Below are 20535 nucleotides of genomic sequence, written 5' to 3'. Positions count from 1 at the left end.
GGACGAGGAGGAGGAGTTAGAGGAAGAGGCGGCTAGATATGAGGAGGAGCGATACGGACTGCCGCCTCCGGCAAGAGCTCCGCCTCCGCCTTATCCAGGCAAGCAGAACGGAGGGGCCCATAGGCTCTCTCGAAAAACGCTCAGATGCCTTGCCGAGTTCACCCCGCTGGACGCTGTTGCGTTCCCTGTCTTTGAAAACCAAAACCAGCAAAGATATCATGAGCCCATACCCTACAAACAGTTGAAGGACTTAGTAGAGGCCGCCCGTACTTGGGGGCCCAATGCACAGTATACGTTAATTTTACTGGATAGGATCACCACCGCAGCCCTGACACCAAATGATTGGTGGGAGATAGCTCGAGCGTGCCTAAACACAGGACAGTATCTAGACTATAGAGCAGTGGTTACAGAAGCCGCGCATAATCAGGCGCGAGTGAATGCTCGTACACCAAACACAGCACCCTGGACTGCTGATATGCTACTGGGGCAGGGACAGTGGGCTGATAACCAGACGGCCTTCCCGGTGCCTGTTTATCAGCAGATCGTAGAAATATTTAAAAGAGCATGGAGGATGACACCTAAACGGGGAGAGGTATCAGGAAACCTGACTAAGATAATCCAAGGACCGAATGAGCCTTTTTCAGATTTTGTGGCTAGAATGATAGAGGTAGCTGGAAAAATTTTTGGAGACGCTCAGGAGGCCATGCCTCTAGTGCAACAGCTTGTTTATGAGCAATGCACTAAGGATTGCCAGCAAGCAATCACACCATGGAAAAGAAAAGGTTTAGATGCGTGGCTAAAGGCCTGCAGAGAGATAGGAGGACCACTCACCAATGAAGGACTGGCCAGAGCTATGATAGCGGCTACTAAGCACGGGAGACATGATGGCTGCTTCATTTGCGGACAGCCGGGACACGTAAAGAGAAACTGTCCTAACAAGGAAGGCTTCAGGGCAAAGGGACCAAATACCAAGCAGCCAGGGACATGCCCAAGATGCAAGAAGGGGAAACATTGGGCCAATGAGTGTAGATCCACAAAAGACATTAATGGACAACCTATAAATAACCCATATGTCCCGGAGTCAAAAAACACGCAGAGGGGCCCACGCCCTCAGGGCCCGAAAATATATGGGGCGTTTCAGGAGGGGATCCTTCAGCCGCCGAGAGCACCCGACGAGCCACGACAGGCTCCGCGGGGCTGGACCTCTGCGCCACCGCCGGACTGGTTTTAACCCCTCGTATGGGTATACAAGCGGTTCCTACTGACATGTCAGGACCTCTTCCTGTAGGCTCGGCTGGGCTGGTTTTAGGCCGATCATCCAGCACCATGAGGGGCTTATTGGTCCTCCCCGGGATCATTGACCCAGACTATCAGGGTACAATTAGGGTTATGTGTCACTCACCTTTTGGCATTGTCTCCATTGCCCCTGGGGACAGAATAGCCCAGCTGGTAGTTCTCTCATCCTTGCATGACCGTTTCCCCGCCCAAAATAAGGTCAGAGGAGATAAGGGCTTTGGATCCTCTGGAGTCGATATGGCCTACTTATCTTTGGAGCTAACAGGTCGCCCCATGTGTAGTTTGGAGATAGAAGGAAAGGCCTTCACCGGTCTAATAGATACGGGGGCCGACCAAAGCGTCATGAGCCAACGATTCTGGCCAAGGAATTGGCCACTGCAAAAGGCCTCTCAAACATTACAGGGGCTAGGCTATCAAAACACACCTGAGATTAGTGCAAAAACTCTACATTGGAGGATGGAAGGGAACAAAGGGACTTTTCAGCCGTTCGTACTGGACCTTCCCATCAATCTCTGGGGAAGAGATGTCCAGAGTCAATTAAATCTAATTCTGACTAATGAGGGAACGTATTCCAAACAGAGCAAAGATTTGATGATGAAACAAGGCTATATGCCAGGCAAAGGCCTAGGTAAATACTTGCAGGGAGAATCAGAGCTAGTCAGTCCTAGCTTGAAAAATGATAGAAAGGGATTGGGTTTGAGCGCGCTAACCGCATGCTTAAAGAACTAATACAAAAACAAAAAGGGGGAATAGAGGCGGTTATGACCCCTCGAGATCGCCTATCCCTAGCAATCTTTACTATCAATTTTTTAATTCTGGATGCCAATGGCAAAAGTGCGGCAGATAGACACGCAGAAGAGGCTGAGGCCATAAAGGAACATGTAATGTGGAAAGATATCCTGGATAACAAATGGTATGGACCGGATCCCGTGATTAGGAGATCCAGGGGAGCTGTTTGTGTTTTTCCACAGGACCGCTCGGATCCGGTGTGGGTGCCATCACGACTGACGCGAAAGTTGGATGAAAGAACCGATGACAACACCAAAGAAGCAGACATGGACTCCAACCCTGGAGATGCTGATAGTGCTGATGATCTGCCTGACCAGAGTTGAGGGAGCTACCTTTTGGGCCGTTTCAAGAACATGGCCCATCCCCATGCCAGTCACAAACGCGACAAAAATATTACCCCATCTGTATGTTCCAGAATGTGTTTTTGATTTACCCTGTAAACAAATCAATAATAAGGTACAGCGTTATAACGCTACAAATTTCAACCTTCAAGGCACCTTGTGCTTTACCACTCTCGGAGTAGGAGTCATGGGCATGCTAATGTTTGCAGGACTACTGGTGGCTTTGTTCTTAATTCTGAGGGTAATGAGGGCTCGCAGAAGAGAGAAGGTGGCCATAGCGCGTGCCTTTGCCGCTATAGAGGCTGGAACATCTCCCCAAGCTTGGCTCAGCATGTTAAATGAAACATAGGTTGTGCTCTTGCACTCGGAGGGCTTTGAGTAGCCCATTGCACCCGAATAGAGACAACCTTGCATTTTCCGCGGGTGGTTTGCACCTAGGAGTGCACAGGGTGAGCCACCCTGAAAGTCATGAGTGTCTGCATACGGGTACCTCCGTTTCTCTCCCGTCCCTAGGCAAAGGAGGACATGTTTACTAGGGGACACTCCTCTGATTTTAGCCATGACAGCAAAATAAAAGAAAAAGGGGGAGATGTGGCAACCCGTTGCCGCCATTACAAGATGGCGCCGGAGAGCCTCGTAAACAAGTGGTTGGACGCGTGGCCTTAAGCTTATTCTGCCCAGCAACAAGGCTGACCTACCATAGTGAGCCACGTACCCCAGAATGAGACACGCCCCAGCTAGCCTGTATATATGTGCAGCCCTGGCTCTACCCAGGCGCTTCCTGCTTCCATCACCCTACAAACCTCAACCAAGTGCACTTCAATAAAGCGTGATAGAGAAGAATCCTGTGTCGGTGGTCTTCCTTCCTCGCGGGCGAGCGTTGGCGGACCACACACAACTAGTGGTATAAACTTGTTCATTGTACCTTTTTACTAACTTCTTAAAGTCTGTAGGGTCTAGAGTGATACACCTTTTTCCTTTTCAAGTTTTCTAATTTGTGATTTCTTTTTGGGGGGGTCCATTCTAAATGTGTTTTATTATTTTTATAAATCTTTTTATAGGATCAACTTTTGACCTTTTATTTTTTCCTGCTACATATCTGTTTTCTGTACTATTGATTTATATTACTAATTTTATTATTTGTTTTCTTCTATTATTTTCTTACTGTTAATTTGCAGGATTTTTTCCTATTTTTATTAGGGAAATCTTAGATAATTGACTCTTATTCTTTCTTATTTTTTTAATACATGCATTTATACCACTTAATATCTTTTTTTTAAAGATTTTATTTATTTATTTTACACAGAGAGAGAGATCACAAGTAGGCAGAGAGTCAGGCAGAGAGAGCGGGGGAAAGCAGGCTCCCCGCTGAGCAGAGAGCCCGATGTGGGGCTCGATCCCAGGACCCTAAGATCATGACCTGAGCTGAAGGCAGAGGCTTCACCCACTGAGCCACCAGGCACCCCTGTACCACTTAACTCTGCCTCTATGTAGTACTTTCAGTGCATTTCACAAATGCCAAGTTATCTTATTTAAATTATCTTTTAATTGAAAATATATTCTAATTTTTATTGTGATTTCTCATGTTTCTCTTTTGATTCCTGGTTTACTTATACCAAGCAGAGAGCGTACTGTGTATGAATTCAATTTTTAAATATAGCTTGAGACGTAATGGTCACAGTGTGGTCAGTTTGGGCAACTGTCCAACTTGCTCATCTTAAAGAAAACGTGTGTGCGTCATCATTGAGTGAAGTGTTGGATGGATATCTACTCTGTTCTTGGCTGCTGTGTGCTTATAATCTGTATTTGTTTTACTGATTTCTTTTCCAATCAGTTATTGAAAATATGGAATCTCTACCTATGGTTGTAGATTGGCCCATTTCTTTATCTATATCCTTTCTTTTTATATTTTCAAGCTATGCATACAAAGTTTTTTTATATCTTCATTTTATATCTTCATTTATTATTATGAAATCTCTCCCTTTACTTCTATAGTAACTTTTATTTCAGAGTATATTTTGTCCTGTATGAATATAGCCTCCATGCCTTTATTACTTTTAGTGTTTTTTATTCCCAAAAGTTGTTCTTCAACCCATCTATGTTATTGTGCTTGCAATATGTCCCTTATAAGAAGCGCAGTTGGGATTTTTTTTTCCTTTTTTAAAAAACCAGTCTGACAAGCTTTGTCATAATTGGAATGATTAGTGCATTAACATTTAATTTAGCTGCATTCATGGTCAGGTGGCCAGTCTCAGACTTTGTGATCTGCTTTCTGCTCATGCTATCTAGCTGTTATTCTCTTATTCCTCCTTTCCTTCTTTGGACTTAAGGAAGTATTTTTATACTTTATAATGTCTACTGACATTATAGTTACATATATTTTATAGTTATTCAACTATATTTTTATAGTTATATAATGTCTACTGATATTATAGTTATATATTTTTTCATTTCCTTCTAGTTTAAAATATGTATACTTGATTTATAAAGGTTTATGTTAATACTTTTGCCACTTCCTGGGCAATGGATGAATCTTACAAAAGATTTTTATCATGTTTCCACTCTTGCTTTTTGTGCCATTTTTGTTAGATTTTACTTCCTCCTTTGTCAGAAACATTGCAAGATGTCTTTCCTGAGGTTGCTTTAAAAGATTAATATCTTCCCTGAAATTTATCCTTTTTGGTGCTTCCTTGCTTCGTATATTTTTATAATACTTTTCCTTTCCTTTGGTCCCCAGTGTTGCTTTATTTTGCCTTGTAATGCAAGTTATCAGAGCTGATTTTTCTCAATTTTTTTTTTTGTATGAAGACATATTTATTTTGCCTCCATGACTTAAAGAATATTTTGTTAGGTATGGAATTCTAGATTAGTAGGTTTTCCTATTTCCTTTCAGCCCTTAAAGATAGCATTCCATTGTTTCATGAATTCCATAGTTTCTGGTGAAAGGTCTATCATTTGTCTTATTCTTATTTGAAAGTACCATTTAAGTTTTCCTTTTTGATTTTTAGATTTTTCTTTGTATTTGGTTTTCAAGTTTGACTGTAATGTGTCCAGACTTGGTTTCCTTTTTATTTTTCTTAAAGTTTTTTTTTTTTTTAAAGTAATCTTTACACCCATCAGGGGGCTCCAACTTAAACCCCAGGATCAAGACACATGCTTCACCAACTGAATTAGCCAGGTGCCCTACTTTTCTTTTTACTTATGTTCATGGAATTTCTTGTCTCTGCATGTTGATATCATTCATTTTGAGAAAATATCAGTCACAAACCTTTAAATATAATTTTGTTCTGTCCCTTTCTCTGTGTAAAATGGGATTACTTGACAATTAGCTTTTTTGAACACACTTCATTATCCTTTATTCTCTATAGTGTAACATACTCTGATCTGTTCTTTTTTATTCTTCCTTGTCTTTGAGTTTGAGATGGGGTATTTTTATTGACCTTTCAATTAATTAATCATTTTTAAACTATATTTAGTCTATTATCAAACCTTCCTAATTAATTCTTAAATTCAAATATTGAGGTTTTCATTTGTAGAATGCCAACTAGATCCTTTTTTATGGATTCCTATTGTCTATTGAAATTTCCTGTATTTAATTCATATTACCTTTCTGGTTATTTTCTTTATTAGAGTTACTTTAAAGTTTTTGTTCGATAATTTCAAAATCTGAATCATCTGTAAATATTTCTATTTTATGTTGTTTTCCTATTAACTACTTACCCATTGTTTCCTGCCTCTTTATGTTTCTCACAGAATTGGATTGTGTGTGGGACCCTATGATGAAAAGAACTCCCAAGCCTAAACTTGATGTAATTTCCCCTGGAGGTGGCTAGCCCACTCTTCTATCGGGTAAATAGAGTAAAGGCTAATTGTATCAACCTAACTGGGAATTAACTGGGATTGCACTCGGGTTGTCATCTCAGCTAGACCTCAATGCACCTTGAGTCATGCTTATTCCTTGGATCTCAAAATCCGGCATTTGGCGAACCACCATGTTAGCTGCGGTCTGGTCACTCTGGTGGGACTTTACTCGTAAGTACTGTGCAAATACTGGGAATTTCACTTTGTCCTTCTAGGCCAGCACTGAATTTTGTCTGGTTCTTAGTGCTTCTGTTGCTCTCCAAAGTCCTTAAAAGTATGATTTTTGTCATGTAGTCCAGATTTTCTCGCTATATTTACAGTGATATGTGCCCTGTTGATATTTACTATGTCTTACTTGGGAGTAAAGCTTTCAGTGATTTCTTAAAATATACTTTAAAAAAATATTTTATTTATGTATTTATTTGACAGATAGATCACAAGTAGGCAGAGAGGCAGGCAGAGAGAGAGGGGTAAGTAGGTTCCCCGCTGAGCAGAGAGCCCGACGTGGGACTCGATCCCAGGACCCTGAGATCATGACCTGAGCCAAAGGCAGAGACTTAACCCACTGAGCCACCCAGGTGCCCCTCAAATGTACTTTATTATATATATTAACTTCCACTGATGAAGAAAGTTAACTGAAGCCAGTTATTTGACGAAACCCTGCGCTCATGGAGAGGCACTGGAATTTGATGGGGGCTGCATGGGAAAGGCACAGGGAGGCAGAAAAATGTTCTGGTGGGGCTCCCCTTTGCCCCATGCCAGCCCTGACTGGCTCTCTTGCACAGTGTGCAGCTGTGGGTGGGGAGAAAATCTGGGAAGATAGTGGGGGGGGGATGCAAACAGGGAAAGAGGAAAATGCACTGATGGGGAGAAAGAAGGAAGGGTGGTGGACGGCTGTTCCGGACTAGTCCCACCACCAGAACCAAGCTCAGAATTAATGTTTCTGGAGAGAATCCAGAAAGTACCTCTGGGTCCTCTGTCTGAGGTCCTGGGAGCCACCCCACTGTAACAGGGGCCATGGGGGCCCCTCCCGTGCTGTTGGTGCCTGTCTGGAAAGGGGAGGCAGCCGCTGAGCTGCACATTCTTGCAGGGTGCCACCGGAGATGGAAAGGCAGGATTCTCAGGAACACCGTGTTTGTCTCCTTGCTAATCTGGCATGGAGTGGGAGGTCCCTGCCTGGCACTTGTTAACTGACTGTGTCTTGGGAAGACAAAGGGAAGCTCCGCGCTGAGGAGTCTGTCTGCCTGTGGACTGTGACGGAGACACGGAGAAGCATTTCCCTGTAGTCATCAGCCCAGGCTGGAAATGCTAACCATCAATCTCCCTGTGCACGCAGTGTCTCTGTTTAAAAGCTGATAGAGTGTCTCCAAAGGGCTTTTTTTGCTCTTTGTTTAAAATGACATATAATGGGCCTGGACTTATCAGAGTCTCTGAATGCGTTTTCTGTGCTCTGTCCCCGCTGGGGGATTCAATCCATTCTAATGGATATGTGCGGGATGGATTTTGAGCTTGGTCTAATTTAATCAATTTAACATCAAATGAATATGCAAAGGGGGTCTCTTTGTGGATGAAAAACAGAGGAGGGACATTATTAATTTGCCATGGGCTTGAGGGATGGGAGCCCTCTGCTGTTATTAGTACCTGCCACCCGGCCCTGCGACGGGCCATCCGGTGGGTGGTCTGCCTCTGCAGCCCTCACAGCCTGTCCACGGCCAGCGAGAGATTTCCGGGCAGCGGAGCAAGCTCACGGCCCTCGGCAGGGGGACAGCAGTTACGCCGCAAGCCATGCTCCGGGCGTTCCCGGGCGACACAGGCTGGCATCGCGGCTCCGAGCCCTGCGGTGTGGAGCCAGACGAGAGGCCCCGGCCCAGAGGCCGTTGCCTCATCCACCATCCCATCCAGTGCTCAGGACTCGGTGGCAGGGCTAACTGACGCCAGGCTTCTTTGACCCCATAGGTGTGAAGGAGGCTTTTGGAGAGTGAAACACAGGACAAGACTGGGGGAAATCAAAGGCCTTCTCCAGTCCCCAGGACAGCGGGAGAAGCAGAGAGCCCCAGCTGTGCTCGGAGGCAGGGAGGTGGGGCTGGGCCACAGCCTGGGACCCACCGTGGTGCGGGACCTGGCTCCGTCCTTCCCCAGCGTGGTTACAAGGCAATCCCCATCTGGGAAGCCCTGTGGCGTCGTTTCAGTGCAACTCCCCGACTCCAGCTCGGCAGGGGCAGCCCGCTCCCCTGTCAGGGGCTGTTTCCGTGCCGCACGCTGGACCCCTTGAATGCCTCCCGCCCTCTTGCTGTGAGTTCGTGGACCAAAGAGTGGCAGCCTTGTTCCCTGGAAACTGGCAAGTGTTTCTGACCTGGGTAATTCTCCCTGTGGACCTCATTCCATCTCATGGCACATTCTGGAAGAGCCCAGTGCTGGCTGTCCCCAGCAGTGTGTGGGTTTGCCACAGAGGCCTCACCATCTCCGGGGGCCTTTGTGAGCATCTTGTAAGGACTGCGGCTCCGCACGGACTGGGTCCTGAGCTCGCAGAGGTGAACAGAGTGCGCATGAACCCAGGGCTTCTAGAAGCCACTACTGCACGGATCTGAAGAAACCCGTGTCTCCCCAGAGGTACAAGCTCATACACAATGAGGTCCCGTCACTTGGTGCAAAAATCCTCTGTGTCCATCACAAACGACCCGCATGCTGTATCTGACAGCCATCTTCAGTCAACGGACTAGTGTCAACACCAAGTTGGACGTGTGATGTCCTCTCTTGGTACAAGTGTGGTGGGGAGGACCTTCCCGGAAGGGGTTCGGGGGCAAAGGGAGACCCAGTCATTACAGGAGACCCAGTCTAAGTCACGGAAGGAGAATTTTGGGGGGCAGGTGACCTCAGGACCCAGGGACATGTATTCTAATGACATCTGTAGGCTACATATTGGGTGTAGAAAGAGCCATAAAAGTGTCCAAGTTCCTAATTACTGCTAAAGGACCTTCGTGGTTGCTACCATTTCAATCAGAAAGTCTCGTTCTCCACGGGCACCGGCGGAGGCTGCCTCTCGCTGAGGCCACATCGTGACTGGCCGCGGGGTCTGTTCTGCTCCGTGTTGTCACCCCCTGTGCAAGCTCTCTGTACTCCCCCCCACACTGTGCCCCGCAGGTGCCGCAGCCCCCAGGGGCAACGTGTACGGCTTCCCTCTCATTGGGGGTCTGCGGCCACCCCCAGACCCAGCATGGGCCCCCAAACTCTGAGAGCCCGCAGGAGCACGCTCCCCGGGTGTCCAGCCTGGCAGACACGGGCTCCGCACAACTGGAGGGACAAGGTGCTGCCGAGTGTGGTTGGAGTCCACGTCTGATGAGATGGGCACGTCCTGGCTCGAGGGTGTGGCCTGGACATAGGGACGGGCAGCAGGCAATGCAGGCGGCAACGGGGTCTCTCCATCCCAGCTGCCGGCTCCGGCCAGGCTGAGGTCTGTCCAGGAGGCTCAGAGTGTGTGCTCGGAGGCGATAACATTGACAGCAAACCCTGATCTCGGGGAAGTGCCTGGTGCCCGGCACGGGGTGTGTGTGGGCTGCCCCTGGGACAGCAGGGGACAGTGTGTCATGGCACTTGACACAACTCCAGGACTCTGGCGAGGACACCCCACTTCCAGAGTCCCTTCGGTTGGGCTGAGCCAGACCTCTGGAGCACCGGCCTTGCCGAGCATGAGCTCACTGGCCTGCTGACCAGGGGCCCAAGGTGGACACGCAGAGGAAGGACCGCCGAGCCTGGGGCTGTGCTTACTGGAGGGCGCTGCTGGGGAGTGAGGCTGAGGGAGGCCCTGGAGGCCAGGCGCCTGCTCACGGCTCTCCCCCGGGCCGGCTGTGCTTGGGCAGAAGCTAGCAAGGAAGTGCTTTCAGCGTCACCCGCTCAGAGGAAACATTGCAATGCCCCTCACCCCTAGTGCAGGGGGTGGGCGGAGAGGGCCTCTGGGACGCTGCACAGGTGCGGAGGGCAGAGCAGGTGTACAGGGCGCGGCGTGTGGGAGGGGGGCCCTGCCGCCCTTCCAGATGCCCCTCCCCAGCGCCGCCCTGCGTCTGGGGCCAGGGATGCTGGGCAGACCCGCCAGGCCCCGGCATGTCCTGGCCCTCCGCAGAGGGAGAGGCCCCTGAGGTGTGGGCGGCCCCCCGCCCCAGGCGCAGTGTCTCTGCCCCGAGTTCTGCGAGGGCCTCCGTGGTGGATTAGGACGGGAAGGGAGAGTCGCCCCCACGTTTGCTCTGAGCACCACGAGGGCTCGGGGCAGCAAAAACAAACCAGGCGCTGGGAGAGTCCCTGCCCGCCCTGTGCCCGTGGGTCCCCTGCCCCGAGGTGCCCTGAAGTGCTGCGGGCTTCTTGGAGTCCCCTTGGCTGCAGGTCCCCGCCCTGGCTGGCCCGCGGCTGGCCGGCACCTCCCCCGAGGACGGCGCCTCCTTCCCTAGCACGCGGGGGTCAGCTGCTCTCTGGGGGCCCGTGGAGACGCCTCCGCCGCCACCCCACCGGCCAGGAGGCCTCTTGCTAAAGGGCCCGTGGAGGGCGCCCGCGTGCACTCCCGCACACCCAGGAACTGGGGACTCGGGCTCCCTGGGGCCGTCGGTGGTGGTGGCTTCTGGTTGTCACGGGGCCTACACGTGGTCGCAAAGGAGTGTTGGCTGCCACTGAACTAGGAAGAGCAGCCTTTTGGGTCCAAATCAGCCACCGGAGCAGCACACGGATTCCGGATCTCTGGTGCGGTCTAGTAGCCAGAGACATGAACTTCAACATCACAGCGATGGTTTTGGTCACCTGCCCAAGAGACCTGAGTTGTCTCTACGTTCTCACAGCTGGTCTTCCAGAAAGCCAGCCTCTGGCCTCTCCAGCCCCAGGCTCCAGGATCCCTGACGTCACCTTTGGAAAAGTGACGGTGGCTTTCGGGTTTCAGGAGCAGGTTGAACAGGTGTGTTGAACCTCAGCCCATCGGAGGCACCACGAAAAACTGCAGTAAAGTTAGTTTTTATGAAAAGACCGAAACCTGTTTCGGCAGAGAGAACAGGAGAGCAGACACCAGTGCAACCGACAAGCTGTTGAGGAAAGAACACGCAGGGTTTCCTCGCTTACAATCAAGGTGCTGGAATCCGTGGGTGGGGGTGGGAAAGTGGAGAACCAGCCAGGTTTTGCCCCAGAATCCATCTGGGGCTGGGCGACCGGCCACCCAGCTACAGGGGGTGGGGTCCTCGTATGCACAGGCAGTAGGAGCCAGGACTGAGGGTAGGGGCCGTCATGAGCACAGGCACACGCATCTGCTCCCCTGGGGACGTCTCCCCCCCGCCTGGGAGATGTAGTTCCCTCTGTGTGGTGCGTGTGTGGCCGGGGCTCTGCTCCACAGGGGTAGCCCAGCCCCAGGAGCAGGCCACCCCCAGCCGCCCCCAGCAGCTCTCAGAGGGCTCCCCCAGGCTGCAAGGCACAGCGAGGGTTTGGGTCCGGGGCCTGAGGCGGCTGTAACAAATCTCCATAAAGTGGGTGTTTTAAAGGGCAGAAATGGAGCCTCTCCTTCTTCTGGGGCCAGAAGTCCACATTCACGGTGTGGCAAGGCTGTGCTCCCTCTGAGAATCCGTTCTTGGCTTCTTCCAGCTTCTGTTGTCCCGTGGCATTCCCTGGTGCTCCCTGGCGCTCCCTGGCGCACGGGCGCATCTCTCTGCTCCATTTTCACACGGCCTTCCTTCTCTTTCTCTCTCTCTCCTTGTCTGTGTGTGTGTGGATTGGGCGTGTTTCCCTATGTCTCTGCGTGCATAGTGTGTACGGGTGTCCCACATGGGTTCGTGTACAGGTTCCGTGTGATGTGTACCCACGCTACGTGGTATGTGTGCCCTGCGTGTGCGGAATGTCTGCATGCGTCATGCCGTGTGTTGTGTGTCCGTATGCACCTGTGTGGAGCTGGGTGGGGACAGGAGGGCCGGGCTGAGCTGCTCTCATCACTGCGTTCGTGGAACGACAAAGGACATTCCGCCGCTTGGAGAAGACGAGCTGTTCGCGCCTGGCTGTGTTTTGCCCAGGTCTTGCCCCGCGGGCCAGCATAAGCCCAGCGCATGACGGATGGACGCGGCACGGGTGGTTTATGCCGAGTCCTTCAGGCATGAACTCCACACTCGGCAAAAGACTCATACCCTTTTGCAAGCTCCTCTTCTGTTGTTCGGACATAATCCCTGTCGCCGGTTCTCAGAAGACTGGAGCCCGCGCTCGAGTAGGTTATCGGAACGGGCTGATTCCCATCGGAAGACGCCAAAGGCTGAGTCCGGTGGGGCTGCTGTCATCCGTCCGAGCTCGTCAGACCCAGCCCTGCTGTCGCCGAACCACACCCCTCCCCGGGGGCTGCATGCCAGGCCGGCTGGGGTCCAGCATGCTTGAGGGTGGCCAGAGTACAGCGGGGCCCCTGGCTGACCGCGCACCTGGCTCAGAGCTGCTTCTGCCGAAAGCCAGGCGGGGACTCGCCAGTCACAGCCCTTTGTCCTCTGCAGTGAGTGTGGCAGGACCCACAGACGCGGGGAGGGAAGGGCCTCTCCCCCACCACTCTGTACACTCAGAGGTAGCACAGATAAGGCACGCCCACCTACAGAAAATGCCCCCTGGAACATCGAATGAGTAACAGGGGAACGTGTTTGGTGCCGATGTGCCCCAGTGGGCTCTCCTTGGACCGTGCTGTGGGAACAGCACTGATGTGCCCCGAGAGTCACACTTGGGGCCCAGCTGGAAGACCTTCCAGTGTCCTAGGGAACCAGTGAGAACCCAGGTGTGTTCAGGGGCATGGAAGTCACCTGTCTTGGGGAGGCGAACCTGTTCCTCCAGAGCCTTCATGGAGCAGCTCATCTACTGGAAGGTGGTCTGTCCTGTCTTCATCTGGCCGTCCTGGTTCCCCTGCTCAGATGCGGGAGGGCAGCGCTTGCCATGTCTCTGTTGTTGCAGGATTAACTAGGAACAGAATTCCTTGTCATCGGTCTCCAGGTAAGACAAAGGAATTCCAGAGATAACCATGGAACCTGGCACCGCATCTCACACCAGAGTCCAAATGGACAACGGGTCTCACGGGAAGGTGTATCTTGTCTTTGCCTGCCTCTAGGTACTTTCATCTACTTCTCGATCTACTTCCAGACATACCGGACAGAATTTCAAAAAGAAGGTTAACAGTAGAATAAACACAGTAATAACTTAGTTACAAAAAACCTGAAAAATGAATGGTTTTGCATCAACGCATACCCCATACAGCTAAAAACTCACTTCTCTCTTCCTTTGACTGGGTACTTGTAGACCATGCCCTTTTTGGTAATAGGTACCGCCCTGCTGAACAAATAGATTTTGAAATGATTCTGAGAAAGCTGCAAAAATTGAGGTTTACAGGGTGATACGGAGCTGTAGCCACTGCTGTGAACGTGACCTCCGATGGCTGAGTGACCACAGCAGTTAATTTTCTGATAAAAGCCGGAGATTGAAATGCATTTATGCTTGCGTGTTTCTCCTGAAGAAGGAGCAAGAGAAGGACAGGCCCAGGATTTCCAAGGCTGTCTTGGCCGCCCGTGAGGGGAACTAGTAGGGATTCTCCTTGGAGCAGTTTGAAAGTGACAAATTTATGTACTCTCTTACTCTCCACCAGCTAATCCACGAACAGCCGACCAACTAGACTGACAAGAAAATAAGGACAATCCTCAAAAGCCAAATGTGGGATGAATCAGTCCTCCGAGAGGTAAGCTGGTCTGATTTAGCCCCTATCCCGAGGCATCTGTGTGTCTCGGATGGTCTTGAACTTCCATTTTGATAACCACGTGAAGTGAGGGTCAGGAGTTAGGACCAGGAAGGGTGACATCCCAGTGAGAAGGAGGAACAGTTGAAAAAGTTGTCCCACAAGGCAGTTTGCCAGACTTGACCTTGATGTTGGGAAAGCAAGACATCCCTGGAATTTTAAACCAGGGGCGAATTCTCCGGTGAGTTTGTGACTTGAATTCTTATGTGTGTGTGTGTGTGTGTGTGTGTTCTAAGAACTGCAAGCTTGAAACTTAGAGTGGTCGTGGGCTGTTAGCACCCTCAGGAGTCCCAGAAACAAAGGAAGTTCCCTCAAGGAAGGCACCTCCAGCTCATGTCTCAGAGGATTTCCACAGGAAAGTTCTATCCATCGTGGGCCCATGGCAAAACGAAAGCACGACATAAAATGAGGCACTGTTGGTGAGGGGCAGCAGAACCGGAGAAGGAGATAGTGCAGATTTGGGGATTTTTGACAAAATACAAAAGTTTGATGTGTTTAACTAAGTAAAAGATGATTCACAGATATGAAAAACAACAAGTGACTACAAAAATGATTTTTAAAATAACCAAATAGAGACTATGAATTCTGAGTAACGAGAACGAGGTTAAGTGGAAACCACAAAACCTGACAGCAGCCTGGGTGCGGTGGTTTGCAAGGCACTAGACACGGGACCGCGAAGGTCAGTGATGCCTGGGAGACAAGGAGCAGGTCAGGGGAGTCCTAAAACGCCCCAGCTAACCCCCTGCGACTGCTTCTATGCTGTGGTGTGGGGAGGGGGGAGCCCACGCCTAGTCAGCGGGAGGGACAGAGCAGAACATGGGTGCAGGTGAAGTCCTGAATATGCATGAGAGAGTCTGGAGGGAAGGGCGTTGGGGACAGAGAACTCCTGAGGTCTCCAGGCTGCAGTGGTACCAGCGGAGTGTGGATGAGCTCGTGGACGTGACATGAGGAAACCCCGTGAGGCCCAAGAATAACCTCTGAGAGCATCAGAGGGAAAATGTCGGGTGGGCTGCAGGGCCAGGGAGACTTCCTGTTCCCACCAGGCAAAGTAGGAAATCCTGATTTTGGGGACATGGAGCAAAACTCATGGAAGGGTGTTCCCTCAGTAGCGGGAATACTTGGTGGTCAGAGCATGGCACGGGGCCTCTCTCACTTGTTCTAAAAGCAAGACCCAAAGGGATCAGTCTGTTTCCAAGAAACTTGATTTTTCCTTGAACAAAGCTAAAGAATATTTACAGAAATACAAAAATACCTGGCATCCAAGAAAGTAAACTTCTTAATTACTTGATCCGATTATGTATTGGATCCAATTATGTATTGAATCATGTCCCTGAAAACTGCGATGTTGAAGTCCCAAGGTTTCTTTGTTACTCTGGTGACTTTGCTGCATCTCTGATGTGAAACCAAACTTGCAATACTGACATGAGCTTCGTTGTGATAATTTATCTCTTTTACGCATGATTGCTAAAATTGTGTTTAGAGTTTTTACATCCATGTTAATGAGAGATTTTTTTTTTCTGTAGTTTTCTTGTAAGACCTTGTATGGTTTTGGAATCCGGGTCATCTTGAGCCTACGAAATGAGCTGGGGAAATGGTCTCTCCTCTTCAATTTTCTGAAAGAACTTGTGACAGAATCTTCCTCGAAGATCTGGTGGAGAGCACTGGATGTGGTATGGAAGTGATGAGTCACTAATTCTACTCCTGAAACCCATATTGTACTATTGTTAATTAATTAGAATTTAAGTAAAAATTTTGAGCACCTGGGGGGCTCAGTCGGTTAAGCATCTGCCTTCGGCTCAGGTCATGATCCTGGGGTCCTGGGATAGAGCCCCCCGCCGGGCTCCCTGCTGGACGCAGAGTTGGCTTCTCCCTCTCCCTCTCCCCTTGCTTGTACTTCTGCACTCACTGTCTGTCTCTGTCAAATAAATAAATACAATCTTTTAAATAAATAAATATTTGGAAGGAAAAAAAGATTTGGTAGAATTCTCTGATGAAGACAGTCTGGAAGACAGTGTAGAGTTTATTAAAACTTTAAACATACACCTACCAACTGACCCAGTCATTTAATTCTAGGTGTTTATCCAAGAGAAATGAGAGCACAGGTCCATAAAACACTTCCATGCAAATATTCTTTTTTTAAAAAATATTTATTTATTTTTTAAATTTCTTTTCAGTGTTCCAGAATTCATAGTTTATGCATCACACCCAGTGCTCCATGCAATCCATGCGCTCCTTAGTACCCACCACCAGGCTCACCCAATCCCCACCCCCCTCCCCTCCAAAACCCTCAGTTTGTTTCCCAGAGTCCACAGTCTCTCATGGTTCATCTCCCCCTCCAATTTCCCTCAACTCCCTTCTCCTCTCCATCTCCCTATGTCCTCCATGTTATTCCTTATGCTCCACAAGTAAGTGAAGTTACATGAAAATTGACTCTCTCTGCTTGACTTATTTCACTCAGCAGAATCTCTTTCAGTCCCGTCCTTGTTGCTACAAAAGTTGGGTATTCGTCCTTTCTGATGGAGGCATCATACTCCATAGTGTATATGGACCACATCTTCCTTATCCATTCGTTCATTTGCATGTAAATATTCTGAGCAACTTTATTTGTATAGCCCAGATTGGAAACAAAGCAAATGTCCATCAATAAGTGAAGGCACAGACACACTGAGGATATGTTCATTATCTTGATTGCAATAATGGGTTCATGACTGCACTCATCTGTCAAACAGTGCAAATCATACACTTAAATATGTAGTTTATCATAGGTCAATTATTTCAATAAAGCTGTTAGAAGATAAATCATAATATGAAGCTTATTTTTATGGATAAAAACTAGAAGCACCTGTGGACACCTGGGTGGCTCAGTCAGTTAAGCGTGTGCCTTCAGCTCAGGTCATGATCCCAGGGTCCTAGAATGGAGCCCAGCATCCAGCTCCCTTCTCAGTAGGTAGCCTGCTTCCCTCCCTCCCACTGTCCCTCCCCCTCCCTGCTCATGCATGCTCTCTCGGTCTCTCAAATAATTAAATAAAATCTTTAAAAAACCCGGAAGCAACCATATATACTGGAAACAAAATAGTCATATATACTTCTATAGATGGATATATGTAACAGTAGAAATAAAACCTCAATAGATGAGCTAAGTAGCAGAGAAGACTCAAATAAAACAAGAATAGTAGAGGGGAAGATAGGTCTGAAAAAATTACCCAGAATGCAGCCAAGTCGAATAAATTAAGATTTATTGATGTTGAAGCTGGAGTACGAGGGCCTAATATGTTACCTAGTTGGACCTCACAAAGGGAAACTTGAGAAGATAAGGGAGACTCAGTATGCAGAGTTAATAGCTGAGAATTGTCTAAAATTGCTGAAAAGATGAATAGTTAGAACTGGAAGCACAAATTTAAAGCAAGACATATAAAAAGAAACCAGTACCTAAATGCAGTCTAGTGAACTATAAAGACAATTAGGTCTTAAAAGTGTCTGGAGAGAAAGTATCTGAAGAGCGCCGTGTCGCCTGACTTCTCCATGGTGACTATGGAAGCCAGGAAACAATGGAACCACATCTACAAAGTGGTGAGACTGAAGACTTGTCAGCCTTTCTTGCAGACCCAGAAAAATGGTCTCTTGAGATGTTTCCACCTTAAGGGTAAAAGAAATTTTCAGACAAATGTAAGTAAGGAGATAAAAGCCAACGTTTTCTTCTTTAGAGTGATTTCCTCAGTTTCTCAACATTCACCAGGGCTGTACTGTCCTTCAATCTACCAGTGTTGTTTGGGATATCTTTTTTCTTCTTAATACAGTGAATCCCAGAGAACTTATCATTTTAACTCATTGATGTATCTCACTTGCATCATTTGTGGGTAAAGAATAAGAAAGAGATCTTTGATTCAAGAATGTGCCAGTGTATTTTGAATGTTCCTCCTGGGCTCTCTCTACCTCAGTACTTCTATGTCTTAGGGACACATTTCTTTTCCAGAGAAAGTTAAGGGTATAGAAATGGGACTCCCTAATCCCCCCGATGTGCTAGATATACCTACATTGGTTGCCATCTGCTTCCTCTCCATCCTTTCTTCTGGGTTCAGAGAAAGAATGGCAACACGGATTTAAGGCTGGTGGCTCCTTTCCACAGCACTTGCAACTCCTTATCTCCTGTACTTCTAACCTCTTTTTTAGGACAGAAGTCCCACCTCTCCCTCTCCTGGTAAAGACGTTCCTGCTCCTGTCTTCTCTGTCGAGCCTTATACATCAGGACTACATCTCCGGGTCTATTTCCCTAGCATGGCTTTTGGAGCATCTTCCCTTATGCTGGAATGGTGTCTACACTGTGGGCCCGCTGCCCTATGCAGACCTGGGTCACGGCTTGTATGCTTCTTTTTGCATGCATATCCTCACTTGTCTGTCTCCATTCATCCAACCGGGGCTTCCTTTGGGCAAGGACCAGGGGTTCTCCTCTGCACCCTCTATGCTTCACACACCTGCCCCTGATCGGTTACTAAACAGATGTCTGGGGAGTGTGGCGATAAATTAATGTGCACTTCCCCTTTGATTTGATCTGAATTTATGGACTGCTGTATGATGAGACAGCTGGATCAGGCAGTGGCAGAACACGGAAGGACCAGGGGACTCCGTCAAGGCAGGATCTGATGCTGGGGCCGTGTAGGTGAGCTCACATTCTGGAATGACATCACTGTGGGTCTGAGCACTCACATGGTCTCACGGCAGGAGTTTTACCCAGAGCTGTTAGCCAGTGACAGTGGGTTAGATGGTTTCTGAGGTCTCCATCCAACACAAGAGTGAATGAATGTTACTAAAATGCTTCTAGTGCCCTCTCCCGCCACTGCTGACAAACATCCAGAAAGGCTGTGGTGCCTTCCTCAGCCAGCCTCCTTTTACATATGCCCCCCACCGGGCTGCCCTTCCTCCCATCACCTACGCATAAGCAGGTCCTGCCTGGGCTCCTCCTTCCTTGTGCTCACAGGTCCTGGCTGCTCAGACTCTGCCCGGAGGTGCCCCCAGCCTTGCCTCGGGTCTTAAGAAGCTTCTCTTAGAAGTCATCCAGAGAGTTCCGGGGGAAGCATACAAATTGGAGACATGATTTTCAGGCTGTTTTGCTGGCAGGAGACTTGAACCTGTCCCCACATGAAAGGAGATGTTTTACTAAGTGGCAAATTCCCCACATTTAGGGGCGTCCAAGCAGAGAACCGGCAATCATCTTCCATAAGTGCTGGAAAAGGGTGTATTGTACTTGATGGAAATCCCTCCTGAGGCCAAGATTCTGAATTCCAGCTGGGTTCAACATCTGCTGGTATAGTTGATTGGTCTGATCGCCATCTCCTGCGTGTATCCTGGAGTATGCTTGCTCCTCCTCTGCTGCTCAAAGAATGTGCCATTGCATCTTTGTCACTGCCCCCCCCCCCGCCTATGCACCTGGTGCTGGTCCTTCATTAGATCTCAAGTTGTCTCAGGGAACAGCAGTGTCTTACTCATCTCTGTAGGTCCACCGCCTTCCTCTGAGTGATGCACAGCACAGAGCCTCAATAAACCCCGGGCTGGGCGGGGAGCGGAGCTAGGGGAGGGGAAAGAAATATGCTGTCTCAGGGTCCGACAGCAAACCCTGATGTGGCTAGGAGGCAGTAGCTTCCCCGGCACCCTCTTTGCCATCACTTCTTGGAGGGACAGGCTTTTGGGGACAATTACATAAAACCTTACTTCCTTCTGTATTACTCTCCTGCCATTCCTAATAAGCTATATTTTAATTTAAAATGGCAATTTACAGTGAAATTCATTTACAACAACACAATCCATTGTGATCACAACGCCATAAATTTTATGTTTTAAGTAATTTTTAATGCTTGTAGCAGCTGGCTCTCTGAAGTGTGGAAATAGCTAACATTTTTCACCTTGTGCAGCCAAGGGAAAAACATCTCTTGCTCTTTAATTATATAACCACCCAAGACAGCGCGCAGTGAGCAGAGCGGACATAATTGCAAAATACAAAATGATTGGCCTGAGAACATAGCCAAGACTTTAAATGTAAACATGTAAATGCCAGGATAGAGCAGGTAAAGCCCGGAGCAGAAATATGTACTCTCCAAATTCACAAGCTGCTGTAATTTCGTCAAATTGATTAAAAAGGAAGTGTTATTAGGAAGATGGAATTCTAGCAGAAGTGGCCTCTAAGCAAACAGAGCTGTATCCGAAGGACAAGTACAGAAGGTTTTTTCCGTCTGTAGATGCGGAGAGAGCGCACACATTCTGTGTGTGGCCTTGCATGCGCTTCTGGGATGCATCACGTCCCAGACCTGAGTACAGCCACGGAGACCACCTGTGCCTCCCCCATCCCCTGCCCTGGGTATAGTGACGGGAGATCACCTGTGCCCTCCGGCTGCCCCCAGGCCTCTTAGAGAATTGTGCTAAGAGGCAGTTGCATAAACCTGAGCTCCCTGCCCCACTGGCAGCCTCTTCCAGGGGCACAGACTACGG

The sequence above is a fragment of the Mustela nivalis genome (genome assembly GCF_964662115.1).
Source record: "Mustela nivalis genome assembly, chromosome: 3".
Classification (NCBI taxonomy): Eukaryota; Metazoa; Chordata; class Mammalia; order Carnivora; family Mustelidae; genus Mustela; species Mustela nivalis.
The sequence above is the reverse complement of the archived record's forward strand: the minus strand, read 5'-3'. Positions refer to the sequence as shown.